Source organism: Phacochoerus africanus, chromosome 5 (assembly GCF_016906955.1).
Source record: "Phacochoerus africanus isolate WHEZ1 chromosome 5, ROS_Pafr_v1, whole genome shotgun sequence".
In the NCBI taxonomy this organism is placed as follows: Eukaryota; Metazoa; Chordata; class Mammalia; order Artiodactyla; family Suidae; genus Phacochoerus; species Phacochoerus africanus.
Window position 1 is genome coordinate 20,619,298 of NC_062548.1, and position 15,483 is coordinate 20,634,780.

The following is a 15,483-nucleotide window of genomic DNA, read 5'->3' on the forward strand; positions in this document are numbered from 1 at the left end:
GGAAATGGACTTCCAGGGAGGTGGTAATTGGGCATTACCATGGGCATTACTCATTGCCCTGAGTAGCAGAAGCAAGAGAGGTCTGGCCCCAGGAAGCTGATTAGATTCTGGCTGTCTTAGTGACGGTCGCAGCTCCCAGGGCACCTCCTTCCTGAGGTCTGCAGAAGCCACATGGTTGCCTCTGCCGGTCTTGGTTCCTTGAGTCTTTAGAGACCATGCCCTGAGCCCTTCTACCTGGGGGTTCTACTGCCGCCGCCCCCCCGAGGAACACGGAAAGTGCAACTTTTATTATTATTATTATTATTATTATTGCTTTTTAGGGCCACACCCGCAGCACATGGAAGTTCCCAGGCTCGAGGTCGAATGGGAGCTCCAGCTGCCAGCCTACACCACAGCCACCGCAACATGGGATCCGAGCGGCAGCTGTGACCTACACCACAGCAAATGGCAGTGCTGGATCCTTAACCCCCTGAGGGAAGCCAGGGATTGAACCCCAATCCTCATGGAGCCTAGTCCGGCTCGTTAACCACCGAGCCACAACGGGAACTCCCTGGAAGGTGCAATTCTCATCATTCCCTTTGGAGACATGGGGAAAGTGAGGCCCAGAGAGGTTCAGGAATCTCCTTAAGGATGAACAGCTAGTAAGTGAGGTGCCTGGGAACTGAACCCAGATCTTTTGGCTCTGGAGTCCACAGCACAGCCCCTGGCAAGGAGGAAGCAGCCATAAACTCGATCCTTTTATACGCCTCCCTGTTTTCTCTTCCCAGCAAGCCCCGTGTGAAAGATGTGGTCAAACATTCGCTGTCCCGAGGAGGAAAGTAAGGCTCGCCGGGGGCGGCGGGGGCGGGGGCGGGGGGGGGGGGTCAGAAATAGTCCCAAGGTGACGAGCAGGAAGTGATGAACTAGAACTTGGCCTCCACCACTGTTTGCTCAGCCTTTGCAGGGAGCGTGTCTCAACAGTGACCAGGACTTTGTCCCCTGAGCAAAGCCAAAGCAGCAGCACATCAGCATAGATAAGAGCTCTCTGTTCAGGTTCTGTCTGCAGACAGGCAGGGGTGGGGGCGGGGCGCTCCCTCCTGTTCCTTCTGGTGCCTTGATCTTTATCATTCCTGGCACCTCCGGGGACACAAAGGCGTGTGGGGCCACCCACGCGGGCAGGGACCCTAGAGCATCTAAGATGTGGAAGCTTAACTCTGGGCTGAAGCGCGTGGATTCCGCACAAACTAGCTGGGGGACCTTGGCGAGCCGGGGTCCCCTTAGAGCCTCGGTCTCCTTATCTGTGAAATGAGGGCAGAGCTGTGTGCGTCATAGTGGTTGAGGGGAGACAAAGCGACAGGGGCTGACAGGGCTGGGCAGAAGAGGCCTGGGACAGTGCTGACAGAGCAGGTGACAAAAGGTCATCTCCAAGCGTCCAGTAACCCCTCTGAGACCCTGAGTACGTGGCAGCTGCTGTGACAGCACAGACAGAGCTCATAGGTACAAGCTGAGCAATGGAAGCCGGGCTCAAAAGGACAATACCGATTCCATTTCTGTAAAATTCAAAAGGAGACATAGAGTGCCCGTTATAGTGCAGAGGAAACGAATCTGACTAGGAACCATGAGGTTGCAGGTTTGATCCCTGTCCTCGCTCAGTGGGCTGAGGATCCGGTGTTGCCATGAGTTGTGGTGTAAGTCGCAGATGGGGCTCGGATCTGGTGTTGCTGTGGTTGTGGTGTAGACTGTGGCTACAGCCCCAATTGGACCCCTAGCCTGGGACCCTCCATATGTTGCAGGTGTGGCCCTAAAAAAAGACAAAAGACAAAAAAAAAAGCAGACAAACCACTCTGGGGATTAGTGGTCAGGAAAGTGTCCCAGGGGAGGGCAGGGCAGGAAAGAATCTTCTGGGGGGGGCTGGTCATACTTTGTTTCATGTTTGAATTATTCATGCTTGTGTCGCCTTGGTGAAAAATGCATGAAGCTGGGCTCTTGTCTGCACGGATACTGCAATCGAACAGTAAAAGATAGGGAAATCCCGTCGTGGCTCAGTGGTTAACGAATCCGACTAGGAACCAGGAGGTTGCAGGTTCGATCCCTGGCCTTGCTCAGTGGGTGAAGGATCCGGTGTTGCCGTGAGCTGCGTTGTAGGTCGCAGATGCGGCTTGGATCTGGCGTGACTGTGGCTGTGGCTGTGGCCAGCAGCTGTTGCTCCGATTGGACCCCTAGCCTGGGAACCTCCATGTGCCATGAGTGTGGCCTTAATAAGAAAAAAAAAAAAAAGTAAAAGATTAAACAGAAGGATGGGAGGGAAGGGAACAGGGCAGCAGGTATACAAGGCGATCAGGTATATCTGTGAAGGCCTCGGGACAGCTGGTTCTGAGTGTGGATCCTCCAAGATCCTGGAAGCCACGCCCGGTAACACTTCAGGTCCCCCTCGGCCTTTGCACGGGACCCCTTAACCTTCTAGCGACCTGCCTCCAGCAGGGACATTCACTGCCACTGGGGGCAGCTCCCAGCCACCTCTCATGGCCACAGAGAGTCCCCTCTTTCAGAGTTAACTCAAATGTCTAAGAGAACTCAAGACACATGGCTGCAGGGAGCAGGGAGGGGACAAGTGGCAACCGCGGCCCCATCCTCAAAGGCAGCTGCCACTCAGCTTTGCACCCTGTAAATGAAGGCCTGGGCACGGCCAGCTCTGTCGACTTTTCAAAAGAAGCTAGAAATCCAGATTTTTACCTATATTACCTCCATTTTTAAATGTTCAGGTTTTTTTCTTCTTTTTTCTTTTGGCCACAGGTGCAGCGCATACATGGAAGTTCCTGGACCAAGGATCGCATCTGTGCCGCAGCTGCCACCTATACCACAGTTGCGGCAACGCCAGGTCCTTAACCCATTGTGCCACAGGGGATCTCCTAAATGTTCAACTTAAAAAACCACACCCCACATTCGTGGTCCCTCTTTGGCTTACGACCACCAGCTAGCATCCTCCTGGGTGGGTGGGTGTCCTGAGATGCCAGGAGACCCCGCCTAGAGGAAAGGAGGGCAAGGTAAGACCCCTGCACCCTCCCTAAGCGCTAGTGCCCGCTTCCCTCTGTCCCTATGGGAGGCGGTTGTTATGGTGATGAGAGGCAGCAGGGCTGGAGGGAGACACGCCATCATTTTGTCGGTGAGGGTTCCAAAATTTTGCAAGAGCCCCCTGCCTTCCTCCTCAGCGGGGGGTGGTCAAGGGGGTCAAAGAGCAGTCCTTACATGCTCCCACTTCTACCCTAGGTCCCCCAAATGTACCACAGACTCCCCCACTTCCCTTGGGCCGTCTCTTCTGCCTCTGGGTGCCCTCCTCCTACGCTGGCCTCCCAGGATGTTCCTGGCCAAACCCAACTCTTTCCTCTGCTCAGCTCACAGCCCTGCCTGTCCTCTGTCCCGGCACCCTTTGCATCCTCATAAAGAGTGAGTTATGCCTGTCATTTGTCGCACTTTCCAGACCCAAAGTCCTCCAGGCCAGGGACTGTGTCTTACTCACGTCTCTTTGTAAACACAGGAGGCAGCCAACCAATGCCGGCGAAACCAAAGTCTTCTGCTCCCCCATCGTGGGTGTGTTCCCCCAGCTCTATTACGCATATGCTGTTCTCACTGCCGGGAAGGCCGGCCCATATCTAAACCCAATGGCTAATAAGTCTACAAGGATTATACAATGCCTTTCACATTCGCCATGTGCCCCAATTAACACGAAAACCTTAGAGAAGGGCAACGCGAGTCATGTTCCCATTTTATGGATGAGGAAATTGAGGCCGGAAGAGGGAAAATGACTTGCCTAAGATTATTGAGCAAAGGGGTTGCAGAGCTGAGGATGAGATGCAAGTTTCTTTTTTTTCTTTTTTTTTTTTTGTCTTTTTAGGGCCACACCCACAGCATATGGAGGTTCCCAGGCTAGGGGTCGAATCAGAGCTGTAGCCACCGGTCTACACCAGAGCCACAGCAACGCCAGATCCGAGCCGCATCTTCGACCCACACCACAGCTCACGGCAACCCCAGATCCTTAACCCCCCACTGAGCAAGGCCAGGGATTGAACCCACAACCTCATGGTTCCTAGTCGGATTCGCTTCTGCTGCGCCAAAACGGGAACTCCTTGCTTTTGTTTTTAAACTCATGTGGCTTTCGGGCTGGGGTCAAAGAAAAGTCCTACAACTTTAGAGGGCAAGGAAAGAAAAGAAAGAATTTGAAAATTAGTCAAGAAAAATGCAAATAAAGAGAGTAGATATAGGAATATTAATACTGAATAAAATAGAATTCAAGGCATCAGAGTATTAAAAGAGAGGGATGTCCTGTGTGGCTCAGCAGAAACAAACCCAACTAATATCTATGAGGATGCAGGTTCGATCCCTGGCCCCACTCAGCAGGTTAAGGATTTGGCCTTGCTGATCTGTGGTGTAGGTCACAAACACGGCTCAGATCCTGAGTTGCTGAGGCTGTGACATAGGCCGGCAGCTGCAGCTATGATCTGACCCCTAGCCTGGGAACTTCCATGTGCCACACCTGCGGCTCCTCCCACCCCCCAAAAAAGAAAAGGAAAAAAAAAGTATTAAAAGAGAGAAAGGTAGCAGTTTTATACTGATAGGAAGAGCAACCCAAGAAGATATAAATATCATGACCCCTCTTCTATTCATATATTTTATTTATATGCACCTAACAACACGGCTTCCAAAAAATGAAGCAAAAAAGTAAGAAAAGGCCAAGGAGAAATGAACAGATCCTCTGTCACAATTGGAGATAAATCAGGTAGAGAAAATTATATAAAAAGAGAAAAGACAAATGATATAATTAATAAGCATGATCTAAACATATTTCTAGAACTTGAACCCAACAAAAATACGCATCCTTTCAAATACAAGAGGAACAGAAAAATTGACCAGAAAACCCTACAACGAAGATCTCAACAAATTCTCCATCACTGACATCACAGAAGCTACAAATATTGACCATAATGCACTACATTGTGAAATCAACAATAAAAAGACAGGAGTTCCCATCATGGCTCAGTGGTTAACGAATCCGACTAGGAACCATGAGGTTGCGGGTTCCATCCCTGGCCTTGCTCAGTGGGTTAACGATCCGGCGTTGCCGTGAGCTGGGGTGTAGGTCGCAGACGCCACTTGGATCCTACGTGGCTGTGGCTCTGGTGTAGGCAGCTCCGATTAGACCCCTAGCCTGGGAATCTCCAATGCCATGGGAGCGGCCCTAGAAAAGACAAAAAAAAAAAGGAACAATAAAAAGATAACTTAAAAAATTCCATCCACCTTAAAAAAAATTATAAAGCACATAACACTCTTAATCAAAAGCGAAACTATAAACTATTGTAGTAGTAAATGATATTGTATAACAAGACCTGTGGAATGAAGCCACAGCAATACTCAGAAAAAAATTAGAGCCCGAAGTAGATTCATTAGAAAATAAGAAAGACTGAGAACAATTGTCAGCCTCAAACAAGGACTATCAAAATGGAAGAAACCTTGAGTGACAGCAGCTCATGCAGAAGAGCGATCTGGAGAATTTAGCTGACAAATCCACTATGAGCCCCAATCCAGGCTGTATGAACAGAGGTATGGGCTCCAGAGCCAAGGAGGTGACAGTCTCCCTCTTCTCTTCCTGAGCAGGCTTTGGAGGAGGCAATAGTTTTTATGTGGGACTCTGAATCAATTGCATGTTGAACAGACAACTTGTTGATCAGATTAAACAGTTTACAACTCCCTTATCAGGAAGAAGGACTGAATGAGAGATGCCTAAACAGAGAGTCCAAAACAGAGAACTATTGCGCTGGGGTCAGAGACCACGGTGACTACCTCCAAGGAGCAGACCCAAAGCCAGAAAGCGAAAGCTCCTCAAACGCTAATTTGGCTAAATTCCAGGAAAACTCTTATCTCAGAGCTGTCCACGAGCAGAAATCTGCCTTCTACTAGACAGTGTATTCCCCAGAAGCAAGACTGTCAGGCGGCTGAGGGTCCCTGGACTTGCAGTGCTGCCCCCTGCAAAGACTTGATGTCTCTCTTCCCCAGGGAAGTTCCATTTCCTCTTTTATTTATTTATTTATTTATTTTTTTGTCTTTTTGCCTTTTCTTGAGCCACTCCCATGGCATATGGAGGTTCCCAAGCTAGAGGTCTAATTGGAACCGTAGCCACCGGCCTGCACCACAGCCACAGCAACTCAGGGTCCGAGCTGCATCTGCAGCCAACACCACAGCTCACGGCAACGCCGGATCCTTAACCCACTGAGCAAGGCCAGGGATCGAACCCGCAACCTCATGGTTCCTAGTCGGATTCGTTAACCACTGCACCACGACGGGAACTCCTCCATGTCCTCTTTTAAAAAGACAGAACAGTTCCCTGGCAGCGTCCGGAAACCCGCAGGCCTGCTACAGTTCTCCACATGGGTGCTGGTGACAGAGCTTCTTTATTTCTAACCAAGAAATCACATTCTTTAAACTCTACTCCTGGGAGCTTGGGGTTAAGAGATGCAAACTATTGCTTCTGGAATGGATGAGCCACGAGATCCTGCTGTGTAGCGCTGAGAACTGTGTCTAGTCACGTATGATGGAGCCTGATGATGGGAGAAAAAAGAATGTATGCATGTATGTGTAATTGGGTCACCTTGCAATACAGTAGAAAAAAAAATGATATTGGGGAAATAACAAAAATCAATAAAGAAAAATAAATTTAAATAAATAAACAAACTCTACTCCTAGGGCTGGATGGCTCAGAACAGTGGTTAAATGCATAAGCTTCCAGGTCAGCAGCCTCAGATTGGAATCCAGACCTTGCCACTGCTACTTCTTTTTTTTTTTTTTGTCTTTTTTTTAGGGCCACGCCTGTGGCATATGGAAGTTCGCAGGCTAGGGGCTGCATCGGAGCTGCAGCTGCCAGCCTACACCACAGCTCACAGCCACACGGCATCCTTAATCCACTGAGCGAGGCCAGGGATGGAACCCGCATCCTCATAGTTCCTAGTCGGGATCCTTACGGCTGAGCCACAATGGGAACACCCAGACCCTGCCACTGCTGAGCTGCATCACGGGCAAGCCTCTCCTCTGGGCCTCAGTTTCCTCCTCAGGGAGATGGGAGGCACCCACGCATTTACCTGTTTTCAGGTAGCACAGTGTCTGATGGGGATGCGGGCTTCAATTCTCCTGATCCCCACCACGCCCCCTCTGCTTTAGGGAGCCCTCACTGTCTGCTGCGCCTGGGGAGAGTGCTCACTGGTAAAAAAAAAATCTGTAAAATGATTCATATACTGATTGGACCACCGTATAATGATGCCAATCCTGGCTTGACCCATGCATGGCGTGGCTGGGCAGATGGATGGCAGCTGAGCACCAGCGATGAGCTAAAGGCAGGTGGATCTTCGGCATTCGAGGACAGCTTCCATTAAACACCGTGGTCAAGACTGAGGACCCTGGAGTCACTGGCTTCACCACAGTGGGACCCCTAAACTTTCGGCACCTGTTACTTTATCTGTAAAATCTGTATAACAGCAGTTCCCACCTCATGGAGTTACTACACAGGTTGACTGAGATCATGCAGGTCTCTGCCTCCTGCTGAGCTTCCAGAACCCTCTCCCCATCCCTCCTCACCTTGCTTCAATTCCATCCCACCACAGCAGCTTTCTTGCTGTGATTCAGACACACCTCAGGGCCTTTGCACTGGCCTCTCCCTCTGCCAGGACCGCCTTTACCACCGATCTCCACCTGTCATTTTTTTTTTTCAGGCCTTCCATCAAAAGTCACCTCCTCCTGGGAGTTCCCATCATGACACAGTAGAAACAAATCCGACTAGGAACCATGAGGTTGTGGGTTCGATCCCTGGCCTCGCTCAGTGGGTTAAGGATCCGGCGTTGCCATGAGCTGACAGAAAACTAAAAAAAAAAAAAAAAAAAGTCACCTCATCCACTAGATGGTCAGTTCCACGCAGGCCCTCGCTCCTGTGTCAGTCACTGCTGTGCCCCCAGCCTCAGCACTTTTTTTTTTTTCCTTTTCTGGGGCTGCTCTCGTGGCATATGGAGGTTCCCAGGCTAGGGGTCGAATCGGAGCTGTAGCCACCAGCCTACGCCAGAGCCACAGCAATGTGGGATCTGAGCCCCATCTGCGACCTACACCACAGCTCACGGCAACACCGGATCCTTACCCCACGGAGCAAGGCCAGGGATCAAACCTGCAACCTCATGGTTCCTAGTCGGATTCCTTAACCACTGAGCCACAACAGGAACTTCCAGCCTCAGCACGTTTGCTGAGTTGAGTGTAAGCCATGAGCCCGGCGCTGGCACTCCAGACCTGTGCACGCCTGTCACTTTTTAGCTTTGCAAACTGGCTCTTTATATATAAAGCCGCTGCTCAGAACCTCCTTCCCTTCAGGAAATTTGTTCCACCAAACCCTTGAATGCCAAGCTTCTCTTCACCTTGCCAGAACCCACTTCCTCCCTCTCTCCTCTGGAGCCAGGGTTCGGGGAGGGGGGCAGGGCTCAGGTGCCAGCCCAGCTGGTGGCCATTCCCGGGCAGGCAGTGAGGCACATCCCCCAGCCCTGCTTTGCTGAAGACCCTGGGTTTCTTAAGCATCTTCGAGGATGTGAGGAGGCCCCGGGGGAGGGGGGTGGTGCCCAGAAGGAGAATGAGTCAGTCAGAGGCAAACCCGAAACCTCAGAAGTATCACCACTTCTTGGAAAGGCAAAAATGTGCGCGTTTAGACAGAACTCTGCGTGCAGAGCGGGGACCAGCGTCAGGCCCGGAAATGGGGTCGATGGGGTGGACATGACCTTTTTGTAGCATCCTCTGTGGTTCCCTCCACCTGGCCCGTTCCTCAGGGCCTCTACAACCTTGTCCTTCTAAATGTCCCTCCTTGGAGAGGCTCCCCCAGCTCCACCCTCATCCTGCTCTGCTTCTGTACCCAGCCAGCCCTGTCACTGTATGACATGGTACCTCAGGTCCACGGTTTCCTGTGTGAGATCCTGTGGGGCCAGGCGTGTTTCCAAATTCAGAATTACTCAGACGAGAGAGAAAGATCACTTTGTATAACACGGCCCCCAACAGAACCACCCCTGCCCCCTAAGGGGCCCGAGGAGGACCCGCGATCCATCACATGAGCATCTGTGCAGCGAGACCATGAGCGTTCACACCGAGGAGAATAAATAAAGACTCCCTTCACGGCTCAGCGGCTAACGAACCAGACTAGGATCCATGAGGATGTGGGTTCGATCCCTGGCCTTGCTCAGTGGGTTAAGGATCCGGCGTTGCCGTGAGCTGTGGTGTAGATCGCAGGCGTGGCTCGGATCCCGAGTTGCCATGGCTGCGGGGTAGGCTGGCAGCTGTAGCTCTGCTTAGACCCCTCGCCTGGGAACCTCCATATGCCGCGGCTGTGGCCCCCCAAAAACAAAAAAACAAAACAAAACAAAAAGACTCCAAAGGGCTTCACATTTAGTTCACATCAGGTCTTGCTTCCAAGTGAGTGCTGAAAGCACTTCTGGTTTTCGGAGCTTACGGATTTCAAATAATAGATACGGGATGCAGAGCTGAGGATGTCTGTGTACTGCCCTAGAAGTCAAAGTCCGGGAAGTTCCCGTCGTGGTGCAGTGGTTAACGAATCCGACTAGGAACCATGAGGTTGCAGGTTCGTCCCTGGCCTTGCTCAGTGGGTTAACGATCCGGCGTTGCCTTGAGCTGTGGTGTAGGTCGCAGACACGGCTCGGATCCTGCATTGCTGTGACTCTGGCGTAAGCCAGAGGCTACAGCTCCGATTCGACCCCTAGCCTGGGAACCTCTATATGCCGTGGGAGCGGCCCAAGAAATAGCAAAAAAAAAAAAAAAAAAAGTCCAGGTGGATAAGGACGTTGGCCAGTGCTCTCCCAGTAGCACTTGGCACCATGCCTGGCACACAGGTGCCCAGTAAACATCTGACGAAGAAATGAATGAGGAAGCCAGTGGTGCCAGGTGTGAGGTCCTAACTGGGGAGAGACAGCAATTGCGGAGCTGTGGGCAAGGTACCTCCAAAACAACATCTCACCCAGACCGTGCCCCCAACACCCATTTTTACTGACAAGCAAACTGAACCTCAGAGAGGTTAAGCAACTTCCCCCAGAGCCCACAGGTAGGAAAAGCAGCAAGGCCACCATGGAACCTGGGGCCCCTGTCTTCAAGCCTTCTCTCTGCCCTGGACGCAGAGAAGAAGGACTTGGCAGGAAGCAAAGCAACAGAGGGGGATACGGCTCATCTGACGCTGGGTCCCCCTGCCTCTCCATGACCCTCCAGCCTCCACTGCTTGCAAGAACCAAGTTCGTGCAACACCTAAGCCAGCTGCCGGCCTCTCTCCCAGCGGAGCCAAGGGAGATCGGGTCAAACAGGACTAGGCTTGTCTCCACAGTCCTGAGAAACAGTCCGAAAGAGGTCCCTCTTGGTCACCCCAGCGAAGTGGCACAGTGGGAAAGAACACACGTTGGGAAGGGAAGCAGGTGCAAGCTCCTGCATCTGTCACTCCTAGGCAAGGCCACCGCCATATCTCTTGAGTTTTGGTTTCTTCACCTGCAAAAGGGGGAGCTGAACTCCCATTCGATGCGCTTCGGGAGTTAACAAACACACCGTGTTTACTTCCTATCAGCCACTGTTCCGGGTGCTTAACATTGATGAATTCAGTCCAGCCTCACCACAATGGTATAAAGCAGACATTAGAGTTTCATAAATGGGGAAACTGAGGCCCAGGGAAGCTGGCTCCATAAGAACAGAGCAAAGCCAGCACCTCAACCTGGCCCATCTGGTTCCAGAGTCCACGCTCTTGACCTCCAAGCTGCACCTCTTTGTTTGTTTTTTTTTGTTTTTTGGGTTTTAGGGCCGCACCTGCGGCATATAGAGGTTCCCAGGCTAGGGGTCGAATCGGAGCTACAGCTACTGGCCTACACCGCAGCTCACAGCAATGCCAGATCCTTAACCCACTGAGCGAGGCCAGGGATGGAACCCGCAACCTCATGGTTCCTAGTCGGATTCGTTTCTGCTGTGCCACGATGGGAACTCCAAGCTGCACTTCTTAGCAGATAACAATAGATGTGAGCATTGATTGTGGATGGATTCTGTGTTGGAAATTGTGCTAAGGGGCATATAAAACCTGACGTCATTAACACTCATGGAAGCTCAATTTTACAAATAGGAGGAAACAAGTACGGCGGGGGTGGGATTGGGGGGGGGGGCTTCTGTCCCTGCCTCCCTGCCCCGCCTCCCAGGCGCTATCAAGAGCAGTGGGTATTTGATCCCAAACTCTCTCCGGGGTTGGGGATTAGGGGGTGGGGGTGGGGTAGAGGGAAGTGGATCCAGGAAAGGGTCTCTCTTCTCACTTCTTGAATTCTTCATTTCAGCTCCTTTTCTGCATCTGAACACCAGGAAACCGACAGCCCTCGGGGACAGACTGCTTGGGCTTTCAGCAACCCTGGGCTTTTGCTGTACAAAACCCATCAGTTACTGAGTCACTGCCCAGAATTTGGAAATCCTCAGGTCATCCCAGACCTGCTGGGAACTGGGTGTGTTGTAACCAGGGCGACTCACCAGTGGTTCTCCCTTCCTGTGGCTTTCCCATAGCCTCCCTCTAGACTGGGCTCTAGAGGTCAGGGCGGGGCTGAGGAATCTGCCTGGCGACGCTTAGAGATCAGACAAAGGTAAAATACACTGGCCTGCACTCCTCAGCAGGGTGTCCGAGGCCTTTCACGACGCACCCCATCTTTCCATCCATCACTGGCTTACCCCCACTGCAGGCGACCTCCTAACCTTTACCCATGCTGTTCCCAGGGCCCCACATGCTGTTCTCTCTCATTCTGCATCTATCAAGCTTCTCCACTCCTTTCCCCTCCCGGGTCTCACTCAGAGCCCCACCCCCACCCCCGCCCGCTCCATGAGGTCTGTCCCATTGCCCCAGAGAAGGAGGATCAGCCCTTGTGTCCTTCTTTCCTCCAAGCTCCCTCCACCTCCCACCCCCCGCCAGAGTTGGGGAGCTCCTAGAGGGCAAACACCAGTGCCCTGAACAACACTCAAGCGGTGCCCTTTCCATGTAGAAGGGATAAGCAATGAAGTCCTATGGTACAGCACAGGGGACCACATCCTATCTCTTGGGATAGAACACGATGGAAGATGGCCTGAGAAAAAGAAGCCATGTCTGTACAGCCGAAATTGGCACAACCCTTAAATCAAACTATACAGTCATAAAGAAATAAAAATCAAACAATGTAAAAGGTTAAAAAAAAAAGAAAAGAAAAGAAAGAAAAAGCAGTGCCCAGGGAGAACCCAGGGAATGCTAATGACCAAATAAATGGCTGGGGCAGGTCACCCCCTTTTCCACACCTCGGCACCCTCGTCTGTGCTCATGGGTGGGGCTGGCTGAGTTCCAGCAGCCTCTGCAGGACTCTGGAATTCTCTGCCTGTGAAGGAAACCAGGATCTACATAAACCTGAGCCTCAGGTTCCCCAGTGGACTTGAGGATTTTAATGTCCTAGCAAATGCTTGGTGCTCCTAGAAGGCCACTCACGGAGCAAAGAGTCCCGGGGGGGTGCGGGGGGTCACACCTGGCAGAGGATTCCAAAGGGCAGAGGCTGGGATTCAAACAAGGAGAGTGCTGGCCTGGGAGCGATAGCAAATTCCAGCAGCAAGCACGGATTTTGCTGCTCCCCAGTCTCCCCTGATTCTAAGAAATAGAGATTTTGTTCAAGAAAAAAAAAGAAGAAGAAGAAGAAGAAGAAGAACCTAGATTCCTGGGTTTACTGAACCTGAATCTGAATCTCACACAAAAGAGCCTGGGAATCTGCATCTGAGTGGAATCCCCTGGAGAGTTTGTTTATGGGGTAGTTGGACAAATGCTGTTGACATGTGGAGGGCAGCTGGCTCTGGGGTTAGGATGACGGGGATTTGCGACCGGCTCGGCCCTTTCCATGTGGGCATCACTGTGGGCAAGTCGTTTGAAGTGGCTCATGCCTCAGCAGTCCTCATCTGAGAAATGGCCACAATATACACACAGCACCGACCCGAGAAGGTTATTTTGCGATTTAGCTCAGAATCCTTTCCATAGAAAGAGCTCTACAGACAGACATCGATTTAGCTCAGAATCCTTTCAACAGAATCCTTTCAAGAGAAAGAGCCTGTACAGACATCCCAGCAAACGGTTGCTACTACTGCGCCCATCCAGTATTCAAATAAGGAGAGCCAAGGTCCAAAGGGCCTCGTTTCCCGATTCCTGGACCTCGTACCCACATTTGGTTTTCAGATCTTTGCCCATCTTTTCTTTCCCCCGAGTCCATACCAACTTCCTGAGCGTGGGGTCGGGGGGGGGGGAGTGACTGCCCAGAGAAGGGGGGCTGCGTGGCCCAAGAGCTGTCTCACTCCCATTCCCCTGCTCACGACGTTCCCAAGCCCCCCAAGAAGCGGCCTCTCTGAAGGGTCAGGGCGAGTCGAGGGGCGCACCCGGTATCCGCGCTCCTGGAACCAGCGCCCCCCCCCCCGCGCCCCCGCCCCCGAGCCCTGCTTCAGCCGCGCGGCCCCGCGCTCAGAAACGAGCCGGCAGGTGGGCGATCCCCTCTGAGGATCGGGCGATCCCCGGGTCCCCACCTCCCTGGGCCCCGCCGACTGCCCAGCACTCCCTTGAGGGCCGCCGCGTGCCCGCGCCGATCCCCCGGCCTTCCACCCGCGCGCTGGCCCCGGGTCCTACCTGCGCGCTCCGGGTCCATTCGCCGAGCAGGCACCCGAGAGGGAAGTGGGGAGACCCCCAGGCGGCCGGCCCTGCTCAGGCGGCGCTGCGCGGGGCTTTCCTGGGCGCCCTGCCGAGCCCGCCTGGCTTCCTGCCTCCCGCCCCTTGCCCTGCCCATCGGCCTGCGCCGCCCCGCCCCGCGCACCCCGCGCACCCGGCGCTCCCCAGGGCGCCCTCCCGGCCGGGCGCTGACCTCCACGCTGCTTTCCATGTCCCTGTCCCCTGCGCGCCCGCAGTTGGAGCTGGCGATCTCTCCTGGAGGCGGCCCCAGCACCCCAGCCCCGCAGCCTTCGGAGGTCCCATCCCAGTGAAGAACTCCCCAGGACTTTCCCTTGGCTCAGAATAAAATTCAAACTCCCGGGTGTTCGTTCTCTTGTGGCGCAGCGGCTTAAGGATCCTGCGTTTTCACTGCCGCGGCTAGGGTCGCTGCTGTGGCGCAGGTTCGATCCCTGGTCCGGGAACCACCCACGGGGTGCGGCCAAAAATAGAAAGCTGGGTTTTGGGTTTTTTTTTTTTTTTTAATCCAAGTTCCCGATGGAGCCTCTGGATTTACGGGGGGTCCCTCAGGCCCCTGCCCCTGCCCTTCCCACCGAGACCCCACCGCTACTTTGGGCACTGGGAGCAGGTGCGTTCAAGGTCGGGGAACCGGGCATCTTTAATTCTGCTCCCCTTCCCAACAGCCCTGCTTCTGCCAAATGCGGATGTGTTTCCTTCAACAAATGTTTCCTCAGAGCCTATGCTATGCCAGGCACTAGAAAAATATAGATAGTAAAACAACTCTTCAAGCAATAGCTAATACCAGCTGGCCCTGCATACATTAACTCACGACTACCCTGTGAGGGCACTGTACTATTCTACTCCAGTTTACAGATGGGGAAACTTCCTCAGAATCATGCAGCAGGTGTGGGATCCGAACCCAGGCTTCATGGACTACCCATCACGGCTTGCAAAAGCCCTGATGGAGCCGGAAGGTAGGGGAAAATATTAAAGTAGTAAATAAACTATTGCAGGCAACAAGAAGTCCCAGAGGAAAGGAAAACAGGGAGTTCCCATGGTGGCTCAGCAGAACAAATCTGACTAGCATCCATGAGGACGCAGGTTCGATCCCTGGCCTTGCTCAGTGGGTTAAGGATCTGGCATTGCCATGAGCTGTGGTGTAGGCCGGTGGCTGGAGCTTTGATTGGACCCCTAGCCTGGGAACTTCTATATGCCATGGGTGTGGCCCTAAAAAAACAAAAAGCAAAAAAAAAAAAAACCAAAAAGCAAAAAAAAAAAAGAAAAAAGATGGAGCAGATGTGGTTGGATGTGGAGACATCTGGGAAATCTGGAGGAAGGGAACGTGGGAGTTCTTCGCACTTGCCACTTTTCCGTAAGTCTGAAATTATGTCCAAATAAAGACTTAATGAAAACTGGGCATTGTCCTACGGCCCTAGACATTGGGTAAAATTGTCATCTGGAACACAGCTGCACTGTTCAGGTTCCTGTCTGCACTGGCCAGGCTTTAGCAATGGCTGCTCTGTGTCAGGCCTTGGAGAGGGTGGGGGCCCCAAAGTAATAAAAATTTTACTACTCAGCACAGGGTGGTAAAGTATTTCCTCAGTATGAGCTTAGCCCATATTACACTGCGACACAGTACTTCTGCTGTAGTGACAATGCTGTCACGTTGCAGAAGAACATTTTGAAGCTCCCGTGTGGCTCAGCAGTAATGAACCCGAATAGTATCCACGAGGCCTTGGGTTCAATCCCTGGCCCTG

The 15,483-nt window shown here is 52.5% G+C and overlaps 1 protein-coding gene across 6 annotated transcripts in view; it reads right to left on the reverse strand.

The window, feature by feature from the left end:
• The window catches only part of IL4R (interleukin 4 receptor), a 48,806-nt gene extending 34,968 nt beyond the window's left edge, over window positions 1-13,838 (reverse strand). For 4 of the 6 annotated variants that reach the window (XM_047780253.1, XM_047780250.1, XM_047780249.1 and 1 more), the window contains exon 1: window positions 13,691-13,838. The gene's annotated coding sequence lies outside the window, so the exon portion shown is untranslated. The remainder of the gene's footprint in view (window positions 1-13,690) is intronic. The other 2 variants (XM_047780251.1, XM_047780247.1) reach the window with 1 other exon arrangement.
• Between the last annotated feature and the right edge of the window lie 1,645 nt (window positions 13,839-15,483).